The sequence below is a fragment of the Cervus canadensis genome, chromosome 1 (genome assembly GCF_019320065.1).
Source record: "Cervus canadensis isolate Bull #8, Minnesota chromosome 1, ASM1932006v1, whole genome shotgun sequence".
Lineage (NCBI taxonomy): Eukaryota > Metazoa > Chordata > Mammalia > Artiodactyla > Cervidae > Cervus > Cervus canadensis.
In genome coordinates this window covers 34,504,102-34,517,916 of record NC_057386.1, presented here as the reverse complement: position 1 = coordinate 34,517,916, position 13,815 = coordinate 34,504,102, and the positions used below count along the sequence as shown (strand labels likewise).

Here is a 13,815-nt window from a genome sequence, read left to right as displayed (position 1 = left end):
ATGGAGCACCCAAACACCCCTCACACAGAATTGTTCCTGCCAGCTCCTGGTGACAGCCACCCTGGGTCTCACAGCCCTGCCTTTAGGAGTTAAGGGGATCCCAGGTACCAACTTCAACCAAGCTCAGAGAAGTCAAGCAACCCCACTGGGGGTGCCAGACCAAGACTACCCCCTAGATCCTCTGGACACACTGGGGTGGGTGTGTGGGTGAGGGTGAGGGTGTGTGCGTGGGCATGGACCATAAGGGAGCCATCAAGAGCCCCACTTGGACCAATTTCAGGAAGGAACGGGAGAGAGAGACCTTGGTGTAAGGTGAGTGGCCAAGTCCAGCAGTGTCTGGATGTCTGGCAAGGACCCCACACAGTGTTCACCAGAAGATGCAGTGGGCCTTCCAAGGAAGACAATCTGACATTCAGGAAGAGATGCAGCATTCATGAGCTGGGGTATTGCCAGGTAGCCAGGTTCTGAAGCCGCTCTTCATCACCCCACATATGTCACAGGCATATTAAAGATGTACCCTCAGCCCAGGCTCTTTGTTCAAACCACCTCACCTCCTCTTTTCCCAGCCAAGCTTTCTCAAAGCCTCAGGAGGAAGACTCTCTCCTCTGGATCCCCAGACCCAGGCTTCTCCCCAGGGCAGCCTTCCAGGGACTATGGGGCTTGGGGTGGGCCTGCTTCAGCTGACGATGCTTGAACTGCCCTCCACCTGGCAGAAGACTCATCTATGACTTGATCAGTTCAGTTCAGTCACTCAGTCATGTCTGACTCTTTGCGACCCCATGGACTGCAGCACACCAGGCTTCCCTGTCCATCACCAACTCCTGGAGCTTGCTCAAACTCATGTGCCCCAAGTTGGTGATTCCATCCAGCCATCTCATCCTCTGTCGTCCTCTTCTCCTCCTGCCTTCAATCTTTCCCAACATCGGGGGCTTTTCCAATGAGTCAGTTCTTCGCGTCAGGTGGCCAAAGTATCAGAGCTTCAAAGTATTGACTTGATCAAGGTGTTTTAAAGGGTGGTGATTCCTCTGTTATGGGAACAGCCCATAGCGCACCAGCCCAGCAGACAGACATCCTGGGAATAAGCAGACTGGTAGTTTGCACAGCTCTGTCCTCTCATTCCAAACAGCATTCCAGAAGACTCCCTGAACTATGGTAAGGGGGGAAATTCTCCTGCAGAGAATGTGGGTGGCATTTATGAGCCCTGTTGCTGGATCAGGCTGCCTGGATTCACATCCCAGCACCACCAACTACTGGTTGCAGAAAACTGGGAAAGCTCGGGCTTTCCTGGTGGCTCAGTGGTGGAGAGTCCGCCGGCCACGCAGGAGGCACAGTTTCGATCCCTGGTCCAGGCAGATTCACTTGCCACGGAACAGCTGGGCCCATGCACCACAACTATGGAACCTGTGCTCTAGAGCCGGAGAGCCGCAACTACTGAAGCCTGTGTGCCCTAGAGCCCATTCTCCACAACCGGAGACGCCACTGCCATGAAAAGACCAAGCATCACAGCTAGAGAGTAGCCCTCGCTCGTCCCAGCTGGGAAAAGCCCATGAGCAGCAACAAAGAACCAGCTTGACCATAAATAAACAAAATTATATTTTTTAATATTGGGAAAGCTAGTTTCTCTGTGCCTCCATTTCTTTTTCCATAAATGGGAATCATAACAGGACTGGGGTTATTGTGAAGATTAAACTGAGTCAATAAATGTAATGGGCTTAGGAGAGTGCCTGGCCCAGGGAGGGCCTCTGTGAGCCCTGCAGTGATACAGCTGTTAAGGGACACCTTGGGGTACAGTTCGGTGCACCTGTCTTTTACTAGACCAGCCTTGACTCCATCCAGACTACGTGTCCTAAGTTATGTGGGTGCTGCCGGCGGCACTGCACTCAGCTCAGCCGTGCTTCCTGCTCCCAGAAAGCACCCAGACCAAGACAAGCAAGACCGCTTGCTCTCCTATTCATCTGGAGAATCGGCCTAAGCATGCATCATTGTTTGTTTTGCAGTCAAGCAGAGTCAGAGAAGAGAATACACATATATTTATTCTGAAATAGGAACAGACTTCATTGAAGAGTCCACCAGAGCCAGTAAAAAAGAACGATGTGTTTGGTATTTGGAAGAAGAGAAGAAAGGAAGCCGGAGATTAAGTGCGGCAAGAGGCGTTTTAATGCTCCTGGTAACTGATTTATAAATTCCGTGGAAGGCTCTGCACATTTGATTCTTTGCCGTGCATACGGCCTCTCCATTTTTCCATTTTATAGTCTTGGCGGGAAATGGCCTTTTTCAGAGTCGACAGTTAAAACACTTAGCTAGGCCCCTGGGCAGCCTGGGAGGAGACGGATAGGGGGAGTCTGGGGTCGGCCCCTCAGGGAGATCACGTGGGGGTCCCACCCTCTCTCCTCCTGCTCTGCCTCTCTCTCCCCTTCACCTCCTCAGCTATGACACCCACACACACACATTTGGGAGTCTGAAAATTTCTCCCCTGGAACAACAGTCCTTGGCTTCTGGGGGATCCCTGGATAATCAAACTATGGTTTCCCCTTTGGGGGATACAATCTTTTAAGCTTTGTTTCAATTCCTGTGTAAATCAGGATAAACCCAAGCAAATGACAAATTTTGGAGAGCTTTTAAATGTATTTCTTTCTCTTGCTGTTTTGGTCTGATTGATGGCAAATGAGTCACTTTACATAATCCTTTCCTGTAAGCTGTGCTTCTCTATGAATCTTTTTCACAGAGTAGAGTGTAGGCGTTAAACTTTGAGGTCAAGCAGACCAGATTATGATGCTTACGAACAGGTGTGAACTTCTCCGAGACTCAGTTTTCTCATCTGTAAAATGGGCATAAAATTAACACCTGCCTCAGAAAGTGATTATTCGATAACCTCTGAGAAGAAGGCAAGGTCAGCTCCCCATGGCTATAGCTAATCATAGCTAAACTGGCTGAGGCCAGGCAAGACCCCTCACCCCCGACTCTTGGCCAAGACCCAGACCTCAGATATGCACCTCTGCGTTGTTCAAGGTCAGGACAGCAAGCTCCCCTGGGGCCAGTTGTCACTGCTGGAAACAGAGTCCATGGCTGTCTCTAGTCTGATCATGAAGAGGCCTGCTTCTCCCACCTGACTGCTGGCTGGACACAGAGATATCTGTGTCCAAAAGACCCAGGCTTTTAATAAAAACAAAAACAGATAAAATAAAAATAAGAATAACCAGTCTCAGCATTTCAGCTTAACTCACTCCTACATTTTTCTCTCTCTCATTTTTTTCCCACTCTCGTTCTCACTCTAAAAGGGTCAGTGTTGTGATAATCAAATCAGATAATGGCTGTACAGGGGCTTTGTCATCTGTAAAGGACTTTACAAATATTCTCACGTACAGAGGAGACCCTGGGGAGCTACGCACATGAGGGGAACCCTGGCTCCCTCCCAGCCAGCATAGCAAAGCCCTCATTCACTCTCTACATGGTAGTCTGTGGCCCCATTATATTTGAAAAGAAGACTCGGGCTAGGGAGGTTGAAGCCAAATCCCAGTTACTACGGGGATTTGGCTGGTCAGCTGGGGTCACCCTGTCCTTTCAGACTTGAAGAAAATTGACCCCAACACAGAATCCCCGAGTTCTCAGGGCTCAGGCTTTAGCCTAAAGTATAATAGCATCTTTTTGCCCTGCAACAGGATACCCCATGACTGTCTACAAAACTCTCTGGATTTGAAGAGCAGGGATTAAATCAAGGGATGTGAGCAGCCCAAGAAATAATGTGGGAAGACCATATTAGAACATTGTACTTTTATATAAAAATAAGAAATTAAACTATGTTAAAATACTATACTAACGTTCAAGTACAGTTGACCCTTGAACAGCATGAGTTTGAACTGCGCGGGTCCACTTATATGTAGATTTGTTTTTCATTAGTAAGTACTATTGAACCAAAAACGCAGAACCACAGATGCAGGGGACTGACTAGAACGTTATACTTGAATTTTTTACTTTGAGAAGGGTTGGTGCCCCTCAAGGATCAATTGCGACAATCATACTAATATTTAATCTGCAGACTGGTAGTAGTACAATTTATAAAGAAATAGGCCTATATTGAAAGTAGATGCTAAAGTGTTCTTTCCTAAGAGGGGTATACAATCAAAATGCTTGGTGACCGTAGGAACAGGTGACAGCATAGTTAAGTGGCCATCAGGCTGACAGATAATCCCAGAGTGAACTGTCCAACCTGTAACCCAGTCTCTAGTGATCTGCCACAGGGCTGTAAATGTTGCCCTGAATTGTTTGGGAGAGCTGATACTTTGGAGAATATAGAAGTTAAATAGATAGTGCAATATCATATATTTTCCTGTTACATAACATTATATTATCATCTACATATTCTAAGATGTTTGAGTTCTTTATTTTCTGCTGCATACTACTAAAACACTCACCTTCTTGAAAAGGGATAAAAGGAAATATTCCAAAATATTAACAGTGCTTGTGTTGAAATGGTGACGACGTGGATAACTTTTCCTCTTTTCTCCATTTTCCATATTTTCAGCATGTGGATATATTTTACAAAGAGCAAATGCAGTTGTCCCTTTTGTTTGTCAGTTTTTCCCACCCCTCAGCACATTACATTTTCCTGTAGCCTGATGAGAGTCATGTAGGGAGTTGAGGCCATAGGTCTCCCCGATGCCCCCTTGTTCTTGAGGAAATTGGCAGAAGTGGGCAGCAGACCACGGGTTCCAGGAGTACTGATAGATTTCGCTTCACGTCCTGAAGAAAATACTAGCAATGGCTTTTCACATTTGCTTCTGCATCTGCAAAGCACTTTGTCCCAAATTAATGCTCATCCCAGCCTGGGCTCCCTGGCTGGGGTGTGGTGTGGTGATTAGGATGGTGGCTGCCGGAGCCATGTCACTGGGTTCAAACCCTGGGACCTAAGCAAATCACTTAACTCTGTGCCTCAGTTTTGCCTTCTGTAAATAGGGTGCAATGATGATATCTCTCAGGGCACAGAGAGGATTAATGAAGAATCCAGGTAAAGCCCTTGGAACACTGCCTGACACTTAGTACAGGTACAGAAATATTGTCTGCAATGGTGATCTCCCCTGTATCCCATTTCTGTTCTCTCCCTTGTATCAGTTGCTCACATGTTACCTCTTCCAAGAAGCCTTTCATGACTCTCCAATACACCCCCACTCCATTGCACGCTGACGTGCTTTACCCCCTACTCTGCTGGATTTTCCTTCATAGCACTTAAATCTGTGCCCCCCACCCCCCCAGGGGTCCTTTACTTTCCTTCCACTCTGGAGTAAGCCTCAGCAGTTAGAACAGCACTAGCCCATAGTGGTCACTCAATATTGGCTTGAATGAATGAATGAATACATTTCATCTTTATGTCCTCATGTGAAACCCCACTTTATACGGAAGGAAATAGGCTCAGAGACATTAAGTCCAGGGCACAAACAGCTAAAAAGCGATCCAACACAGCCTTGAAGCCGGATCCCCTGACACCAGATCCCGGTCAATGGGTACTCAGTAACCCTTTAGCGAAGGAGCCACTGAGTGCAGTAGTGAAGGGGCCTGACTTTTTCTTTCTTGATTTGGAAGTCTCTCTCCTCCCCGAGACAAAGACTTCACATTGCTCATGGGTATAAATCGACAGTTTCAAAGGCTTAATCCTTCCACACTTACTGCAAACCCATACACACACAGAAATAAATAAGTTTCTCTTTTAGGGGGAAAAAGAAGGATTTTCATGGCATCATAAAAACAACGCTTTACTTTTCATCTCACAGAGCCTGTCTGGGCTTAGTTATGCTTGGGAGCCTGAGAAAGACTCCCAGCTAACACTCACATGAAAAATTGCCGTCTCCGCAGCTGCCTGAGACTCGTGGAAGAAGCAGAAATTTCCTTCTGTGTCCGTCTGTGTGTGTCCAGTAGTCATCAATCACCCCCGGAATGGGGCCTGTGTGGGTAGGATGGGTCCACTGCCCTCAGTCAATGGCAAAGAAATTTGGTGAAACAAAGAACATGCAGGGGCTGTAAATGATGCAGGGGGACAGAACACCAGTACATTTTCACAATTTTTAAACCTATTCTTAGGACCCAAAGAGCCCCCAGTGCCCTAATGCTCGACTGGTTTCAAGTATATATCTATTCTTTCTCAGGTCCATCTGCCGCTGTTCCTGTTTATTGCTGAGCTGTGTCCGACTCTTTGCAACCCCATGGACTGTAGCTCACTAGACTCCTTTGTCCATGGGATTTCCCAGGCAAGAATATTGGAGCTGGTAGCCATTTCCTTCTCCAGAGGATCTTCCCAACCCAGGGATCAAATTCAGGTCTCCTGCTTGGCAGGCAAATTCTTTACCACTGAGCTCCCTGGGGAGCCCCCTCAGGTCCATCAACACCTGCTAAACTCAGATGGGGATTCTAATCGTATGCATTCATTCACTCATTCATTCCATGCTGTTCAATAATCTTGTCTCCCTCTCTGTCTTCTGGGTTCATGTAGGATGAACACCCTGGCCTTGCCCTTGGTTAGGGCTACATGGCTAATTCTGGCCAATGAGTCTGAGCAAAACAGTGACTGTCACTTTGGAAAGTGAAAGTTGCTCAGTCATATCCGGCTCTTTGCAACCGCATGGAGTATATAGTCCATGAAATTCTCCAGGCCAGAATACTGGAGTGGGTAGTCGTTCCCTTCTCCAGGGGATCTTCCCAACCCAGGGATCGAACACAGGTTTCCCACATTGCAGGCAGATTCTTTACCAGCTGAGCCACCAGAGAAGCCCTTGTCACTTTGGAGTTAGAGCATTTAATTGCCAATGTGAGACCCTCCAGAATTCCAGCAATGTTGGAAAGAGGGGCCACAGTCAGCCTGGATTCAGGGTGAAGGGTCAGAAGCAGCATGGCTAGACACCCACGATGAACATACAGGATGAGCAAGAAGAGAACTTTGGTTGCCATAAGCCACTAAGATCTGGATTTTGTTGTTATTACTGCAGCTCAACCTGACCTATCCAGACTGATGCAGTGCAATCAACAGCACTTAAGCCAGAGGCCTCCTACTTCAGTCCTGGGTCCTACAATTTGCTGGTTAAGCAACTTAGGACACATCTCTGAGCTTGAGTCTCCCCATCTGTAAGATGGGTATAACAGCAAAGCCTGCCTCTCTGAACATCTTCAGAAAAAGGAAAGAAGTTTGGGCACACCCCTGTGTTAACCCCTGGGAGAAGTCATTAACCTCCAAGCCCCAGTCCCGTGTCTGTGACATGGAGGCCATAATTACTCCTACTCCGCAGGGTTGGTATGGGGATTAAGCAAGATAAGGTGAGCACTGAGCATAAGAATGCAATTTGTATCAGTTTGCCCCAGCTGCCATAATAAAGTCAATGGCCTGAGTGGATGAGACAACAGAAATACCACAGCCAAGAGCTTGAGTACCGCAACTAAAGATCCTGCACGCTGCAACAAAGATCAAAGAGCCCGTGTACCACAACCAGTACCCAGCACAGCCAAAAACACACCTACAGTGGGAAGGTGGCCATCTGCAAGCCAGGAAGAGGCTATCACCAGCATCCAACCAGGCTAGCACACTGAGCTCAGATTTCCAGCCTCCAGACAGAGAGAAATCAATGTCTGTTGTTTAAGTCGCCCAGGCTGTGGTTCTTTGTTATGGCAGGTCGAGCTCAGGCATTGTGTGCATTCCATGGAGCTCTACACTAATGGGTTGTGCAACTTTCTGGAAGTTATGCTGCCATTAAAAGTTTTCAGGGAGTGGATGGTAGGGGAGTAATTTCTTCTAGGGGGAGAAAAGTCTTTCTCAACCAACCGAGGCAAAATCAGTCGCTCTCCCCTCTTCTGCCTTCTGACAGCCCTGCCCCGCTTCCGCTCAGCCTCACCCGACTCTCAGCGGCCCAGCCCGGATCTGGGCTCGGCTGCCCTCAGCCCCCTCTACGGAATAACCTCCACTGCCCCAGGTTTGCAAATGCTCCCGCTCCCGGCTCAGCCCTCTCACCTGTTCTCTGTAAGTACTCACCTGTTTGACCTGCACAGGTTCTGAACAGAAGCTCCTTCTCAGCCCCAAGCCAAGAGGCAGATGGTGTGTCTCAGCCCCTCCTGACCTCCTTTTTAATTTGCCAGCCTGACACCTGCTCCTTGACCTCACTCCTTGCGGAAAAAAATGTGCATTTTCTGCTGACCCAGATTCTGTGCCTTTGATGGTGAATAAGAAGTTGGACTTTACCCCTCCAGAGACTGAAACTCTGCAAAAAGCTCACTTCGATCCTGGGAGAAAAAGAAAACAGGTCAGCTCAGGGTCTGGAGCCTGTCTTTGTGGGAAGAGCATTGACTGGGGAGTCAGGAGGGAGGAGGTTTGCCCCAGGAAGCTCAGTCAGTGAGCTCTGGAAGGGCCCTTCGGCTCATCTTGTCCAGAAGTTTCAAGGTATTTTTCTCTTTCAATTTTTTAAACTTTATGAAGATATAACTTCCATACCATAAAAATTTGCCTTTCTGAAGGTGCCATTCTCTGACTATTTACAAAGTTCTGCAGCCATCACCAAAACCTCATTTTAGACTGTAGCCATCACGGCAAAGATACACAATGTGTGAATTATCAGAAACTCTTATGTCCCCCACCCCACTTACACCCTGGACAACCATAATCTACTTTATAACTCTATAGATTTGCCTGTTCTGAACATTTCATGTACATGGTATCATACAATATGTAGGGGTTTCTATGTGGTTTCTTTCACTCAGCAAAATATGTTTGAGATTCATGCATGTTGCAGCATGTATCATGCTTTATTTCTTTTGAACATCATGGTGTGCTGTCATATGGATATACCACATTTTCCTTATCCTTTGATGGACATTGAGGTTATTTCCATACGTTTAGGTGTTATAAATGATACTGCTGTGAACAGTGCATACAAGTCTTTTTGTGAATGTCTGTTTTCATTTCTCTTGAGTAGGTATGAATGAGTAATCATGGCAGCATTTGGATTTGAAGGATGGAAAGGTCAAGACAGCTGGAGAAGGGACACAGCACTAAGTATGAAGGCCTTGCTTTGTGAGACAACACGGTGGGGGCGGGGCATAGTTTGAACTCTGAAGTCAGACCCAAGTCCAAATCCTTCCTCTGCCGCTCACTGGTTCTTTGATTTTGGCCAAGTTGCTAACTTCACCAGCCTCAGTTTCCTCGTTCACAAATATTGATAGTGATGCTTACCTCACTGGCTAATGTCAAGATCAAAAGAGACAGCTTTCCATTGCACCTACATCCCCAAAGGTCCATGAGCATCAGCTGGTGTTTCTTGAGCAGCAGTGGCATGGCGCATGGCCCACTGGGACAGGGCATGGCATGTATGCCCCTCCTTGAGCCAAAGCCTTGCTGGACAGACATCACAGGTTTCTCTGCTATCTCTCATGGTATTGAACCAGAGCTTCTGTGTCTTCCTTCCCACTTTAGCCAATTTGGCAGCAGAGTCCATATGGATATAATGTGCCCAGCTGGCATCAGGCCCCCAGGTCCCATAGGAGGCTTGAGAGTCTCAAAGACCTCTTCCTCTTAGAATAAGGTGACCTCAAGGGAAAAATTCTATATACCCCATTATACTAACCTCCAAGAATAGGTCAGGTCTGCCTGTGGTTGAATGTGGTGGTTCGAAGCAGTGACCTTGAACCAATTGCAGAACTCTCCAAGGCTTCATTTTCTCACCTGTAGGAGTGACAGAGGGCTACTATGAGGATTAAATACACTGACTTATTTAAAAGCACTTAGCTCAGAGGTTGGCCCATAAAATGAAGTCGCTCAGTTGTGTCCAACTCTTTGAGACGCCATGGACTGGTAACCTACCAGGCTCCTCCGTCCATGGGATTCTCCAGGCAAGAATACTGGAGTGGATTGCCATTTCCTTCTCCAGGGGATCTTCCTGACCCAGGGATCGAACCCGGGTCTCCCACATTGCAGGCAGGTGCTTTAACCTCTGAGCCACCAGGGAAGCCCTGGTTGGCCCATAGGAAGAGTTTAATAAATGCCAAGTAGAGATTACATTTTCCCAGCTGGACTGACGTCTCCGTGAAAGCAAGGTCTGTAGCAGCTTTGCAGACCCTGGCATCCTAGGACCCAGCAGAGCATGGCACATAGAGGCACTCAAATAAATACTTGGGAATGAAGGTGTTCTCACAGCCCTTGGCCTTTGCCCAGTTATAGCACGGATCACCCTGAACTGAAGTTGAGCTTGAGCTCTCAGCCCCAAGAAAGCCAAGACTGTCGGTGATGCTCCAGACACAGCCGAGGGACACAGATCAAGGCTGGAGTCACCCCCAACCATAGGGGTTGACTGAATGAACAGGCTTGGGGATCAGTTATGGGGGTTCTGGCAAGTGACCTTAAGCAAGTTACTTATTCTCCTTGCACCATGGTCCCTCATCAGGTTATTTTGTGGATTAAACGAGCCAGGAGACGTGAAGCCCTTAACCCAATTCCTGGCTCAAAGTAATTGCTTAGCTGATATCTAGTCATTATTGTTAGGATCATTAAGAATTACCAAGAACAGGAGTTCATGGTAAACTACATTTGATATTGTGTAATAAACCATAATGAAAAAGAATATATATGTGTGTGTGTGTATCTGAATCACTTTGCTATACAACAGGAATTAACACAATATTATAAATCAGCTATACTTCAATAAAAATTTTTTAAAAAAAGAAAAGAATGGTGCTCAGAACAGGTTGACATCCCATTAAGCTATGAGGAACATCAACCTCTGTCTCTACGCTTTTGGGAGCAGGAGACAGCCTCCCTGCCCTTTATGCAAAAAGACAAAAGCACATTCGATCTAGACTGGAGCAAAGAGCTCTGTCTGAGACGACAGGGAAGGTGAAAGTGACTTCATTTTCATTCATCTTCCCTGGGTTCTTTTGTCTGACACTAGCAACAGAGCTTTAAGCATTTGATATTGGCTTGTCCTGATTCATTACCCTGGCCTCTTCCCGCGCACCCACCTCTGCCAGCTGAGTGGCAAATCTTCGATCCAGATATACCAGATCAGAACTTAAGGGCTCAGAGACGACCAGAATGCTCCTGGGTTGCCTCTCAGCCGCTGATGTGGCTGGCTGAGCTGTTTCTCTCCCTAATTTGCTCTTTTTCCCCCCAAACCCCAAGAAACACTATCAGCCCTCCACCGTCCTAGGGAAATGTCCACCGGATAATGGCTTTTAAAACACCAAATTTCGTCAAGTACAAGGGCCACTGCAAGTCCCATCTTTGGCAAGAAATTTCCCCTGTTTGGTTTGGACGTCCAGTGGAGCATCAGACAGCAGTTTAATCATTATTACCGGTGCTGCACTGAGACTCTCTGGAGAAGCACTAAACTGGAATGAAAAGGAACTGACATAATTAGTCTGACACAGTTCAATAGGGAACTATTACACCAAAGGTAATGAGCTCCAATGATATGTTAATGTTATCGTAAGAAATTATGCTGGTGCAACAAAGTGGTTTGGAGTTGCGGCGGGGGGCGGAGGGGGGGGTTGGGAAACAAGCTTGAAATTTTCCCAGGCAATAGGCTGATGGACAAAAGATGGAGAAGACTCATAAAGCCCTCTTTTCATTGTCCCCGCCTTGCCTGTGGTCACTGGGGGCTGAGGATGTGTTCTCAGCACTGCAGGACGCTGCAGGGGCCACGTAGGCAGTGCTGTTGCTGTCGATATGCACAAGTGGCTGGATATTTGTTCAACTAGGAAAATAAAAAGCTCAAGAAAATTACTCTGAGCACTAAAAATCGATGGTGGGATAATGTAATAACAGTCCCTTACTGTTGTTCAATGCAGCACGGTTTACAACGTATTTTCATGGCCCTTATGAGAAACCAAGGGTACAATCAAAAGGTAAGGACTCTGCCACTTACTAAATCACTGCCTTTGTCAAGAGACAACATCTGTAGGCCTCAGTTTCCTCACCGCCAAAGTGGGAATAAGGCTGCCTACCTTCAAAGATGAAATCTTGTTCATGAAGCTCCATGACACAGCGGGCACACCATAAAATGCAGTTAACTCTGTGCCAGTGAGTTGTCTTGTGTATTTCGGCAAGGTTTGCAAAGTCCAACTCTGAGGGTTATGAAACATTCATGAGAAATATTAACATTCAGCCTTGAAGAGGAAATGTGGGTTGTGCTGTCCCAAACCAGCAAATGTCAACATTTCTAAAACCTAAAAGAATGAATTAGCCCCCATCTTTCATGTTAACTGGAGACCTGGCTAAAGTTGGTGTGACACTTGCTAGAATGGCTTTTATCAAAAAAAACAAAGAAATCAAGGTTGGCCAGGATGGGGAGAAAAGGAAACCCTTGTGTCCTGTTGGTGGGAATATAAATTAGTACAGTCTTTATGGAAAACAGTATGAAGGTTCCTCTAAGAACTAAAACTAGAACTTCCATATGATCCAGCAATTCCACTTCTGGGTATACATCCAAAGGATGTCAAACCACTCTCTCAGAAAGATAGCCGTACTCCTGTGTTCACTGCATAATAGTGTTATGCATAATAGCCAAGACTCAGAAACAACCTAAGTGTCCATTGACAAATGAATAAAGAAAATGTGGTGTACATATACAACAGAATATTTGTCTGGCCTTAAAAAAGAAGGAAATCTTGACATTTGTGACAACATGGCTAAATCTACCACGCTAACTGAAAAAGCCAGACACAGCAAGACAAATGCTGCCTGATTTCACTTATATATGAAATGTAAAAATGTTCAACTCTTAGAAGCAGAGAGTAGAATGGTGGCTTCAAGAGCTAAGGGACCAGGAAAATAGGGAAGATGTAGGTTAAAGGGTACAAAGTTTCAGGTATGCAGGATGGGTGAGTTATGGAGATCTAATGTATAGTAGTTCACAATACTGTACTGTATCCTTGACATTTGCTAGGAGAGTAAATCTTGATCATTTTTACCCTCTCCCCAAAACAGTAACTTTGTGAGGTGATGGATATGTTAATTTGCTTGTGGTAAACATTTCACAATACATATGTGTATCAAAACATCACATTGTAGGAAATTCCCTGGTGGCCCAGGGGTTAGGACTCCATGCTTCCAACACAGGGGGTGCAATGTCCATCCCTGGTAGGGGAACTAAGACCTCACATGCCATACAGCACAGCAAAAAAATGAAAAAATGTTTAAAATCATGCTGTACACCATAAACATAGACAATTTTCATTTGCTGTGCATTCCAAAATAAAGTAATTCCAAATGAACAAAGTTGACGTAACAGCTGAAGTTTGGACTTTGCCTCATATAATCCAATTTTTTTTTAATCTGAGTTTTCTAAACACAAGGATAAAAATAAAAGAAACCTAAAACCTGATTTACTTTCAAAGTTAAAATGATAATAATAACTAGTAAGTGTATGTACATAGCCTACTGTTTACCTGTGGATTTCACATCCATTGCCTCCTCCTACCAAAACAATCACAGTGGTAGTGGAGAAGACATCTTCCTCAATCCCATTTTACAGATGAGAAGACCAGGACTTCATAGGTAAAGTACTCCACAAGGTCACACAGCAGAAGAAGGTGGGGCAGAACGTGAACTTGAGCTTTGATACCAAGCTCCAGATCAAGAAGGCTCTCAGCTCTGGTACCTCTCCATAAACTGCAGCACCTTGGTGCAGGCATGCTTGGGTAACTACCACATAGCAAAGCTCCTTCTCCCCATCCTAGAAGAGGTATCCCTTGTCATCTAAGGGAGTGGGAGAATTGGCCACATGGGCATGCCTGGTCCATGATCTGGAGCATTCCACTCCACCCAACCACCCAACTCCTACTGATACTTCC

The 13,815-nt window shown here is 46.2% G+C and overlaps 1 long non-coding RNA gene across 1 annotated transcript in view; it reads right to left on the bottom strand.

Annotated features, from left to right (window-relative positions):
- The window catches only part of LOC122446544, a 52,854-nt gene extending 40,800 nt beyond the window's left edge, over positions 1-12,054 (bottom strand). The window contains exons 1-2 of the long non-coding RNA XR_006270902.1: positions 11,968-12,054; positions 9,594-9,691 (exon numbers count right to left, since the gene is read on the bottom strand). This is a non-coding gene — a long non-coding RNA (uncharacterized LOC122446544). The remainder of the gene's footprint in view (positions 1-9,593; positions 9,692-11,967) is intronic.
- Positions 12,055-13,815: the final 1,761 nt, after the last annotated feature.